The sequence below is a fragment of the Bison bison genome, unplaced genomic scaffold (genome assembly GCF_000754665.1).
Source record: "Bison bison bison isolate TAMUID 2011002044 unplaced genomic scaffold, Bison_UMD1.0 scf7180017864289, whole genome shotgun sequence".
NCBI classification, from domain to species: domain Eukaryota; kingdom Metazoa; phylum Chordata; class Mammalia; order Artiodactyla; family Bovidae; genus Bison; species Bison bison.
Genome location: NW_011494861.1, coordinates 17,199,933 through 17,210,792, shown reverse-complemented (window position 1 = coordinate 17,210,792; position 10,860 = coordinate 17,199,933). Strand labels below are relative to the sequence as shown.

The 10,860-nt window shown below is 44.8% G+C and overlaps 1 non-coding gene across 1 annotated transcript; it reads left to right on the top strand.

The window, feature by feature from the left end:
• Positions 1–10,451: 10,451 nt before the first annotated feature.
• Positions 10,452–10,523, top strand: TRNAY-GUA. Its single transcript has one exon. It is a non-coding gene; the product is annotated as a tRNA-Tyr (tRNA).
• The last annotated feature ends 337 nt before the right edge of the window (positions 10,524–10,860 follow it).

The following is a 10,860-nucleotide window of genomic DNA, read 5'->3' as shown; positions in this document are numbered from 1 at the left end:
TTATCATCTTCAACTAACACCTGATTTGGGTTGCTATGAGTTAAGTGTTTTATGTATCTACTAGATACCAAGCAGTTTAACCACAAGCCCTAAGACTACAAAACTTGCTCCAGGGACAAAGAAATAGAGTTGGGATTCTGTCCTCCATCTCCTGTAGATGGTCTCAGTTTAGCAACTGTCATGTTCATGCAAATAGCTCCAGATCTACATTACCAACCCAGAGTCTCGAATCTGAACTCCAGAGACATACTCCAACCATTGCCTTAACATATCCATTATGATATATACTAACATCCTCCCTAAGCTTGACATGTCCAGAACCAAATGTATCTATCAACCTCCCTTCCCCTCCACCCCTCACAAACCTGTTCATTTCCCAGAGTCTGAGGTTCTTCTACCTACAGGGATCTCCTACTCTCCTCTCCCTATGCCCTCCTATTCTGCAAGCAACTCTTCTGTTTTCTATGTATGAAATGCCTGAGTGCCATCAAGCACAGCATGGTCTGGCCAGGCTCTGTTTCCAGAACCCCCAATCTTTAAGGTCCTGATGAAAATCCACTTTCCATGTGAAGTCTCTCCTAATCCCTGCCAAGAAGGACTTCTCCCTTCTCTGGGCTCCCATAGTACTTAATCTAAACCTCTCTTTTAGTCCTTTCTGTATTCCTTGTTATTGTTCAGTCGCTTAGTTGTGTCTGACTCTTTGTGGCTCCATGGCCCATAGCATGCCAGGCTTCCCCGTCCTCCGTTACCTCCTAGAATTTGCTCAAATTCATGTTCACTGAGCTGGTGTTGCTATCTAACCATCTCATCTGCTGCTGCCTGCATTCCTGCTTTTCTCCTCTCTTTCAAACACAAGTTTCTAATGTCTCTGTGTCTATGAAATATTCCTACTTATCTATACATTTAGTAATCTCACATCCACCAGAAACAGTTCTGTCATTCTGAATTTCCTCCTTTTTCAGTACTGACTAGTGCCTTCTTGTGGCCTTCTCATTGAATAGTAATGGATCACACTTCCAGCTTCCTTATAGATGCCACCACAGTACTCAGTTACTATAAGCATCTTAGTGAAATTGTGTGTGCACTTCCCCGGAATGACAGAAGACAACATGGAGCTTCACAAAGAGTCCAACAGATGCACATTTAATCTGGGTTTTACACCTACTAGATATGTGTCCTTAGGTGCAGTTTCCCCATTTATAAATAGAAGGGTAATGCTTACCTTGAAAGTTTCACATGGTGCTCTCACCTCCCAGCTTGCACATGCTGTGCCTTCTGCTTAATTTCCCCTCCCTCCCCTTTGCTGAAATAACTGCTCATTCTTCAAGCCTCAGCTTAGAAGCCACATTCCTCAAGAAGTACCCCAGTTCTCAAAGATCAGGTGACTGTCTTTTTTAATGTGCTTATTTATTACTCTGCATCTACCCAGGTCTCAGCACTTACTCCTCCCTCCCCGACCCCGGAACTGGATGGTCTTTCCTCTCCCTCCCCCTCACTTTGAGGAACCAGAAACTCCACAAGGACAGAAACCATTCTTTGTTAACCTTCACATCCCATCTTGGTCTTGCTCCATTCACTTTTGATCCAAAGTCAGAAAAAAGTAAGCCACGTTAGGTAAGAAATTTTGTAATTCTGAAGAAAATGTCAACAGCTTCCTGAGTTTTTATTAGCTGAGTGCATTATGACAGTCCAGGTCATCAGATTGCTGGCTGCCTCTTAGCCCTGATTTAGACACTAGGCAACGGTCTGCTTTTTGTACAGAAATAGAATAAAGTGTCCTCTAAACTGATATTGAAGCCAAACAGTTTCCAATTTTGAGATTTACAGTTAGTTTTGTATACGTGAAACTATTCAAATCACCAAGAGAATTAGTTTTCTTAGAGGATTCTCATCAGTAATAATAATTTCCAGTTTGGCATCCCTAGTTGTAAATAATTTGAAAAACTCGAGCCACATATAAAATTATTATAACAATCTAAACACTATATCATAAACAAAAATAATGAGAGCTATGGTGCTATCTTCTGTTTATTTCAGACGCTGTTGCTTCTGAAGTGTATATATATTGTAAATATATTGGTAAATAACACAAGCTCTGGAGTCAGATGGCTTTCATTCCAAAACCACCCCTACTATTCACTAGCTATGTGATCTTGGAGAAGTCATTTCATCCCTTTGCACCCCAGTTTCCTGGTCTGTGAGACAGCAAGAGTAGTATCTGCCTTATATGGTTATTGTAGGCATTGAATGAGCTAATACCTGTAAGGGCTTATAACAGTGCCTTGTTAAGTTAATTGTTAGTCGCTCAGTTGTTTCCGACTCTTTGTGATCTCATGAACAGTAGCCCACCAGGCTCCTCCGTCCATGGGATTTTCCAGGCAAGAGTACTGCCGTGGGTTGCCATTTCCTTCTTCAGGAGATCTTTCTGACCCAGGGACTGAACCCTGGTCTCCTGCCTTGGTGGCTCAGATGGTAAGGCATCTGCCTACAATGTGGGAGACCCAGGTTCGATCCCTGGGTTGGGAAGATCCTCTGGAGAAGGAAATGGCAACCCACTCCAGTACTCTTGCCTGGAAAATCCCATGGACGGAGGAGTGTTGTAGGCTACAGTCCATGGGGTCGCCAAGAGTCAGACACGACTGAGTGACTTCAATTTCACTTTCACTTTCACTTTTCCTCCTGCCTTGCCTTACCAACTGAGCCACCAGGGAAGCCCTATAACAGTGCTAATACCTGCCAAATACTCCATAAGTGCTAGCTATTATTATTTGCTAGGGGAGAATCTAACATAAGGAAGTGTTTGGATATGATACTTTTAAATTCCCTGCCAACACCGCTGTTCCGTGTCTCTGTATCATTCTAGTTCCTCAGCATTCCTATTCAGTAGGGAGGGGGCAGCATTATCCACATTTTACAAACACTGAAATTGAGCCATAAAGAAGCAAGATGTCCAGTAAGTGAGTGGCAGCATGAACCCAGGATTCAACTTTCTCAATGTAAGTACTGGGGCTCTTTCCAGAAGACAGTGAGACTGTACATTTAAAAAGGAGTATAAGACATCCCTGGGAGCCTGGGAGCAGTGGCCCCCTTGATGACTTTTCTGTGCAGTGGTTCTCCATGGATGCTTAACAAGGTCAATTCTCTCTCCATCTCTGAGTTGATCTCAGGCCATGCCTTTTCAGATATTTTCCTTACCTGCTTTCAAATAAGTCATACTAGGGCATTAAATGAGGTGCTGGCTAGATACTTTCTCTTTGGTTTCCTGTATCCCCTGACTCTTTAGACACTCAATTCTCAGGAGTCCTGTGTACAGACATAGCTCAGTTGGCTGCAGACCCTCACTCTTTGGAGAGTGTCTTTCTGCTGAGTCAGGACCTTAAACTACTTGGGAATCTCAAAACTGATTTTCCTCAAAACATCATTCCCCAGCCACCTCCCCCCAACCCATTTCACTTTTTAAATTTCTGCAACCATGGGATTCACTGGAATCCCATGATTCATTGGAAGGCTGGTGCTGAAGCTGCAGTACTTTGGCTACCCGATGTGAAGAGCTGACTCGTTGGATAAGACCCTGATGCAGGGAAAGATTGAAGGCAGGAGGAGAAGGGGACAACAGCGGATGAGATGGCTGGATGGCATCACTAACTCAATGGACGTGAGTTTGAGCAAACTCAGGGAGATGGTGATGGACAGGGAAGACTGGTGTGCTGCAGTCCATGGGGTCGCAAAGAGTCAGCTACGATTGAGTGACTGAATAATAACATGGGTAGAGGATCTGCAAAAGCTCCTGTCCTCTCTGTCTCCCTCCACCTCCCCTTCCCTTCCTATCCGGCTTGACCAGAGGGCAGAACCTGGGTCTACAGGACCTTGTCTGTATGAAAGCATCACCTAAGAGTTTGTGTGGGTAGGGCAAGTGTTCCTGTATCTGAAAAGAGGACTCAGGATGATTTCCTTTTCTGTCCACTAGGGGGCTGCTTCGAGGGGGATGGAAAAAACAGAGGCTTAAAAAAATATATCATGCAGCTGAAATTTCAGCAAGAGGGGAAAAGAGAGAGCGCGTGAGAGAGAGAGACAGCAAAGCAGTCCCAGGCTTCCTCGTCTCTTTCACGTCAGAGGCAGGAACCGACTGTACTCAGGCTGTTTGCTCAGCACGCAGAGACGGAGAAGGGCTCAGACACGCAGTGAGAGAAGAGGGGTCCTCCCTGACCCGAGGAATTACCACTAGTGGAGTAAAGCCACCTGACTTTTCCAGCTTATTTTGGTTGCCTCCTCTTTCTCCTTCCACTCTAGCCCTGCCAGCTCGGGTTTCATTTCTTTCGCGGAGCCTCCTCTGGTCCTCCTGGGAAAGGAGGAAGGGAAGAGAAGAGAAGAGAAGAGAGAGGTGGGCTCTCTAGGTGAGCGCAGCAACTGGCTCCAGCACATTCAAGAATTCTCTTCATAGGAAGCTCCTCTAGCTCCCCTGCTGCCCACCCCCAGCCCGGGTAAGTCCAGCGCACTCGCTCCTTTCGATTTCCTCGCCGGAGTGATTTCAGCACCACGGAGAGCTATGAGATGCATTTTTGGTTCCTGTGTGTCTCCCTATGTTCCTACAAGGCGTTTGGCAGTAAGGTTACATCTATCTCCCTGCTGCCAGTCAAGCCGGGTTTTGGGTAGGGGGAAAAAAAGGGGCAAAACTATGTCTACCAAATTAAAGGGGGATGTGGACTCTGGTCTTATGAGGGTGTGTGTGTGTGTGTGTGTGTGTGTGTGTGTGTCTGCAGGCTGTTGCATAAGACAGGTGAGGTCTGAGCTAAATTGCCAGCAGGTTCCTTCGTGTCTGTCTCTGGGTAGGGCTGTTTTTTCTTTTTTCTTTTATGTAGATAAGAGGGAGGGTTTGGGGAATTAGTTGTGCACCTTCTTTAACTCTTTCCTGACAAGCCATCCATGGAGGGAAAGTGCTACAAAGGAAGCTGGGAGGGGGTTGAGAGTGGAGCTAGAGTTAAAAGTTATGCTCCTCTGAGAGAGGTTGGAGGATGTGGTTTTTAAAAATGTCAATTTCCCCAGGAATATCTGGGTTCTTGCTGTGAAGAGAGCCCAGTCTGACCTTTTATTACTTTCTCTCCTGGTGTGAATCCATGGCAAGTGGGCAGGGGCAACAGGTGGGCATCAGGCTGGGTGGTTTGGGGGCCAGGGTCCCTCTGCCTTCATGGTGATAAGGAAGTGTCAGTAGCTTGAGCTCTGCAGAGGTTGGCCCATGCAGATCAAACTATATTTGCAAGGAGGCAGGACCTGCCCTCCACTTTTCTGTCATACTTGACTATGTATGGTTGCAAAGAGGACAAAGTCTGTTCTGCTTTGACTTCTGTCACTGAGAGACAGCCCAGGAGAAAGGTTTGTCTCCATATATGTCTGGGGAAGCAGAAGCAAATCTGCTGCAGGTCCTAACTCAGGAAGGCTTGAAGTAATGTATGTCTCCCAGCACTGAAACATTCCACAAATGGAATCATCATTACTTTAGACTTCATTGCTAAGACTTTTTTTGCAAGGTACTGCTCTGCCTCCTCTGCTTTCTGCCCCTCTGAAATATGTTCAGTTAATTTCCCGAAGCTGCTTTGGCTTTGCCTTGGAGACACTATCTGCTGGTCCCTGCCCTTCAGTCTTACCCACACCTGCTTGTGTGGGGCCATTCAACAAGTGGCACCAGGGACTTCTTTCAATCATCTGAATCTCCATGGAGAGCAGCCCAAGGGAGTATTTTTAAACATATGTGGTTTCTTGTAAGAGCAAATCTTGCCTTGAATTAACCCCTATCTGTATAAAGTTCTGGTCATTTTTTTCAAGTATGCTGAAGTAGAAGAGAGTCAGAGGTGGGGAGAGGTTTTACTCCTTCCAGTTGCCGATAAACTCTAGGGTGATGACTCTCTGTCTTGCTTTTAATTCAGTATGCTGAGTCCCTCCTCCAAGCTGAACAAAATACTCTCTGCTTCTGCTTTGAGAGGCTCCTGGGTGAAAGACATAGCCCTGAGTGAAATGGTATCATTATTTTTTTTAACTATTCTTATCATTAGATCCAGAAACCTCAGCATCTCCTTAGAATGTCTGGAAGTAGAATGCAATGAGGAAAGAGTAGTCAGAGCCTGTAAGGATAGGGAAAAAAAGATTGAAATAGACAAAGCAGAGTATCAGAAACCAACACTGACTCATTCATATTTCAACTCTCCCAACTCCCTCCATTCTCAAACTCTCCCAGCTTGAACAAGAGAGTAGATGGATTTCTGCATGACAAGTCCCTGAAGGTTCAAAAAAATTCATGCCCTTGCAGTGGACCCTATCCAAAGCCACCATTTGTTACTGAAATCACTGTACTTAGTGATCATTATTTTACTAATGACCTCAAATTCTCTCTGAAAGAAGTACTTGGTGCCGTTACTGGACCCATTTAATAAATGGGGAGACATAGGAGTTTAAAGTGCTAAGCCAGAGGGTAGCAAAAGCAGAAAGAGAACTTTGGGTCTCCTAATATCTCATCTCCTGTGAAATGCAGAAATGCTCACGTGTGGCAGACAGCAGGGATGAATTGCTTCCCAGTGGACATATTTTTCAACCAGAGCCTTTTAGTGAATTCAGTGTGGCGTGATGGCTCCTCCCTGGCAAAGAATGAGAATCGACTAGGAGTCTCAAGGTGTTGCTGGTCTTTAGTTCTCAGCCAAAAAGATGGTCATGACCCATGGCCAGAAAGGTGAGGAGTTCTCTGGACTTACTGTGAAGAGGGAACCCCAGACTGGTGGACTCAAGGCTGAAATGATATCTTGCACCTGATTGCCATGCTCACCTTGCCCCAGAAATCCCAGTTGAAGGCACCCTTCCAAGATTACTGTGAGTGTCTTGGTAATGACACCACCAAAGTGTTTGATGACTTTTCTCTCCTATGAGCCTCCTCTGGGAACACCTCCAGTGAGTTCTCTGTGGCTCAAAATGTGGGAGGATGACTAAGAAGCAGGAGAAGTCTGGGCTCTGAGCACCTACAGAAACTTGTGGAGAGGAGTAGGGAACTGGACACAAATCCACTCCTTAATAAGACCTCCACTCCTGCAGCAGCTCTAGCTCTCACATCAGGCCAGCATTTTGGAAGGAAAGTCAGCCTATTTTCATACCCAGGCCTCATTCACTGAGCGGTAGAGACTCAGCTGGGCTGTCTCTGAGATCTGGGGGGATGAGAGATATAGGAAAAGGTGGAGAGAAGGAAAAGGTTGCTACAGTCATCAGTCAGTTCAGTTCAGTCGCTCAGTCATGTCCGACTCTTTGCGACCCCATGAATCGCAGCACACCAGGCCTCCCTGTTCATCACCAACTCCCGGAGTTAACTCAGACTCACGTCCATTGAGTCAGTGATCCCAGTCATGGGTTATCCTTTTTTACCCAGAGACCTCCACTATTACTTAAAAAAATTTTTTTTTAGGAATAATTCACATATAATAAAACTATCCTGGTCTTAAGTGTCAAGATTAGTGAGTCTTGATGACACCTGTGTACACCTGTTTAATCACTCCCCTAAACAGGGTACACAAAAGTTCCCTTGTTCTTCTTTCCAATCAATATTTCCCTCCTTCAACCCCATCACTTTCTTCACTTTCTGAAGTTTATCACCATAGCTTTGATTGCTACATTTTGCAGAGAAAATGTATTGCTTAGTGTTTCATATAGACACTAGACTTCTCGAGAACATTTTGGAGGTTTGATGCTACTGTTACTGGGTGGGTAACACAAAGGTGGGGGAGGAGTGTCCTCCTTGTCCAAGTTTATAGTCATGGTGTTGGAAAATCAAGGGGTGTGTGTAGCAGGCAACAATCAAGCCCAAGTAGAATACGTGGATATGTCTTTAGTAGATCTCAAAACGGGGCCAAGTGAGTCACAGAGCTGTTTACATGCTTGGTGGGAAAACATGTCCTTTGCCTTCCTCCACTCAGAGACTTCACTAAGCACCTTCTTCCCAGGCTCTGCCTGTTTTCGGTGGGCCTATATCAGAGAAGGCACCAGTCAGCTCAATTTTGAGAAGGCTTCTTCCTCAATCAGCACCCCCAGCTGAGATCCCACGGAATGGAACGTAGATTGCTAAGCCCTTGCGACATGACAAGTTAGAAGACAGTCACGATGAGGATACCCCAAGGTCTAGGTTTGTGTGGAAACAAAAAATTTGAATGATCTCCACAACGCCAATCCCAGTAAATGATGGGGAAAGTGCAGAGACACACCTTTGCCTCATCTCAATTACAGCGATATTAATAAAGATCGGATGAGATTCCCCACCTAACTGGAGTCTCATCTTAAAAGCAGGGCCACTGAGAGGAGAAAAATGGAATTCAGGTGTTTAAGTGCTGTTTCCAACTGTGTATAAGAATCACCACATCTTTACCTAGGAATATGATTTTGGACTAGGACTATATTGACATATTTTTGAACATAGCAAGTAACCAAAAGGTCAGTTGGCAAAGGGAATTTAAGCAGTTTTGCCTCTTTCCTTTTACTCTTTTGTTTTCTTGTGATAAAGCATACATTACATAAAATGTACCACTTTAGCCATTTTGAAGTGTATAGTTCAGTGACATTAAGTACATTCACATGGTCAATGGAACCATCACCACCATCCATGTTCAGAATGTTTCCATTTTCCCAAACTGAGTCTCTGTAGTTTTAAACAACTCTCCATTCCCCCACTGCCCCAGCCCCTGGCAACCACCATTTTACTTCCCATCTCCATGAACTTGAATAACCTTGGCACCTCCTGTGTGTGAAATCACACCATATTTGTCCTTTGGTGTCTGGTTTATTTCATTTGGCGTCATGTCTTTAAGGTTCTTCCATATTGTAGCGTGTGTCAGGATTTCATTCCCTTTCAAGGTTGAGTAATATTCCTTTGTATGCATGGCTCACATTTTGTTTATTCATCTGCTGATGGACACACTTGGGTTGCTTTGTCTCGACTTCTTTAATTTTGGCAAGTTCCTTCTACTTCCAACCAAATGGAAAAGGGAGACTCTCTGGTCATAGGTCTCAGTGGGTTGAAATTCTTCCCTTTCCCTATGAAAACCAGGCAGATGGCTTCCTGGAGGCAAATCAAAGAGAAGAAGTGGGGGTGATGCATTCCCCACCAACCCAATGAGCTAGGTCTGCTTCCTGTAGTCTGACCCTCATTGGTAAGTGTACAATAGACACAGTTCCAGTGAACTGATATCTTAAACTCTTCTATTCCTGCTTAGCTCGGAGAGTTACCAGGAGACAGAGAGGTCAGCCCTCACCCTTGGTGGGCACATCTCTGGGTCCCTCCTGGCTTATGCATTTTAAGGTGAGATTACATAATGAGAAATGGAGTCCTGGGGCCAGGGGCAAATAAGCCAACAGACTCATTACAGTTTTACAACCCTGGGACCTCTGTCCTTAGAGCAGGCATTGCCAAGCTCACTTCCACTTGGCTGCTATAAAAACATCTTATTCTCTGGCTGTAGACAATTCAATAAAAAGTTATTAGCAGGACCCGGGAGGAATTTATTTAATCTGGATGAATTCTCATCATACAAGAGGAAAAAGCCTGGAACATTGATCCTAGGACAGTGTCGATTCATGACAACCAATATTTGACAACAGCTTAGCAATATCTGTGGGCTGGAATTTAGTCTTTAATCTGAATCCACCCAAGAAATTCACATGCCTGGGCCCTGGTAGCTTGGATCTTTCTGTTGTCTAGTGATAATACCAGCTTACATTGACAGCGCTTGCTATGGGCTTTAGCCAAGTGCACAGTACATAGAATGCCCTTAACAAACATTTGCTTTTGTCACTGTTAATAAATGCTTTATGTCATTTAGGGTCTAAAACACGTGACATATATTAGTATGTCCATTTTACAGGTGACAAAACAGACGCATTATGACTTATGTGATTTGTTCAACTTTTTACAGCTAAGTAGTGATACAACAGGGACTTCCCTGGTGGCTCAGACAGTAAAGCGTCTGCCTACAGTGCGGGAGACCTGGGTTCGATCCCTGGGTCAGGAAGATTCTCTGGAGAAGGCAATGGCACCCCACTCCAGTACTCTTGCCTGGAAAATCCCATGGACGGAGGAGTGTAGTAGGCTACAGTCCATGGGGTCACAGAGAATCGGACACGACTGAGTGACTTCACTTCACTTCAGTGATACAACAGAAATTCAAACCCAGGTTTGAAGCCTGTGCCTTAACTGCCTTCTTTTCTTGCTTGTATCACCCATTTGGCGATTAATGATGGCTCTACTGTGATTCTTTTACATATCTTTGGAGGAATTTTATATCTTGCATTATTATTAATCTTATATGTGAAAATCTCTGCCTAGATAACCAATCCTACAAAGGCTGGGAGAGTCCAGCACAGGGCCTGGCCCACAGGAGGGCCTAAGAAAAATGTTCTCATTTTGCTGTTGGTTCTGCTCAACCTGGGCTTCCCTGGTAGCTCAGATGGTAAAGAATCTGCTTGTAATGCAGAAGACCCAGGTTCAATCCCTGGCTGGGGACGACCCCCTGGAGAAGGGAATGGCAACCCACTCCAGTATTCTTGTCTGAAGAATCCCATAGACAGAGGAGCCTGGCAAGCTATAGTCCATGGGGTGGCAAAGAGTCAGACACAACTGAGCGATTAACATTCTGCTCAACTTAAGTACAGGAGTTCCTAACTTGTTTCCCTTGTTATGATGATGATGATGATGATGGATATTATTTATGCTATGTTCTTGATGCATCAGGCATTATACCAGGCTGGGCAACAGAGTATTGCACTTGATTTTCACTATAGTAGAAGGAGCTCTCATTTACTGGAAGTAGCTAGGTAGAAGGTGCTAAGCTAGGTGTTTAA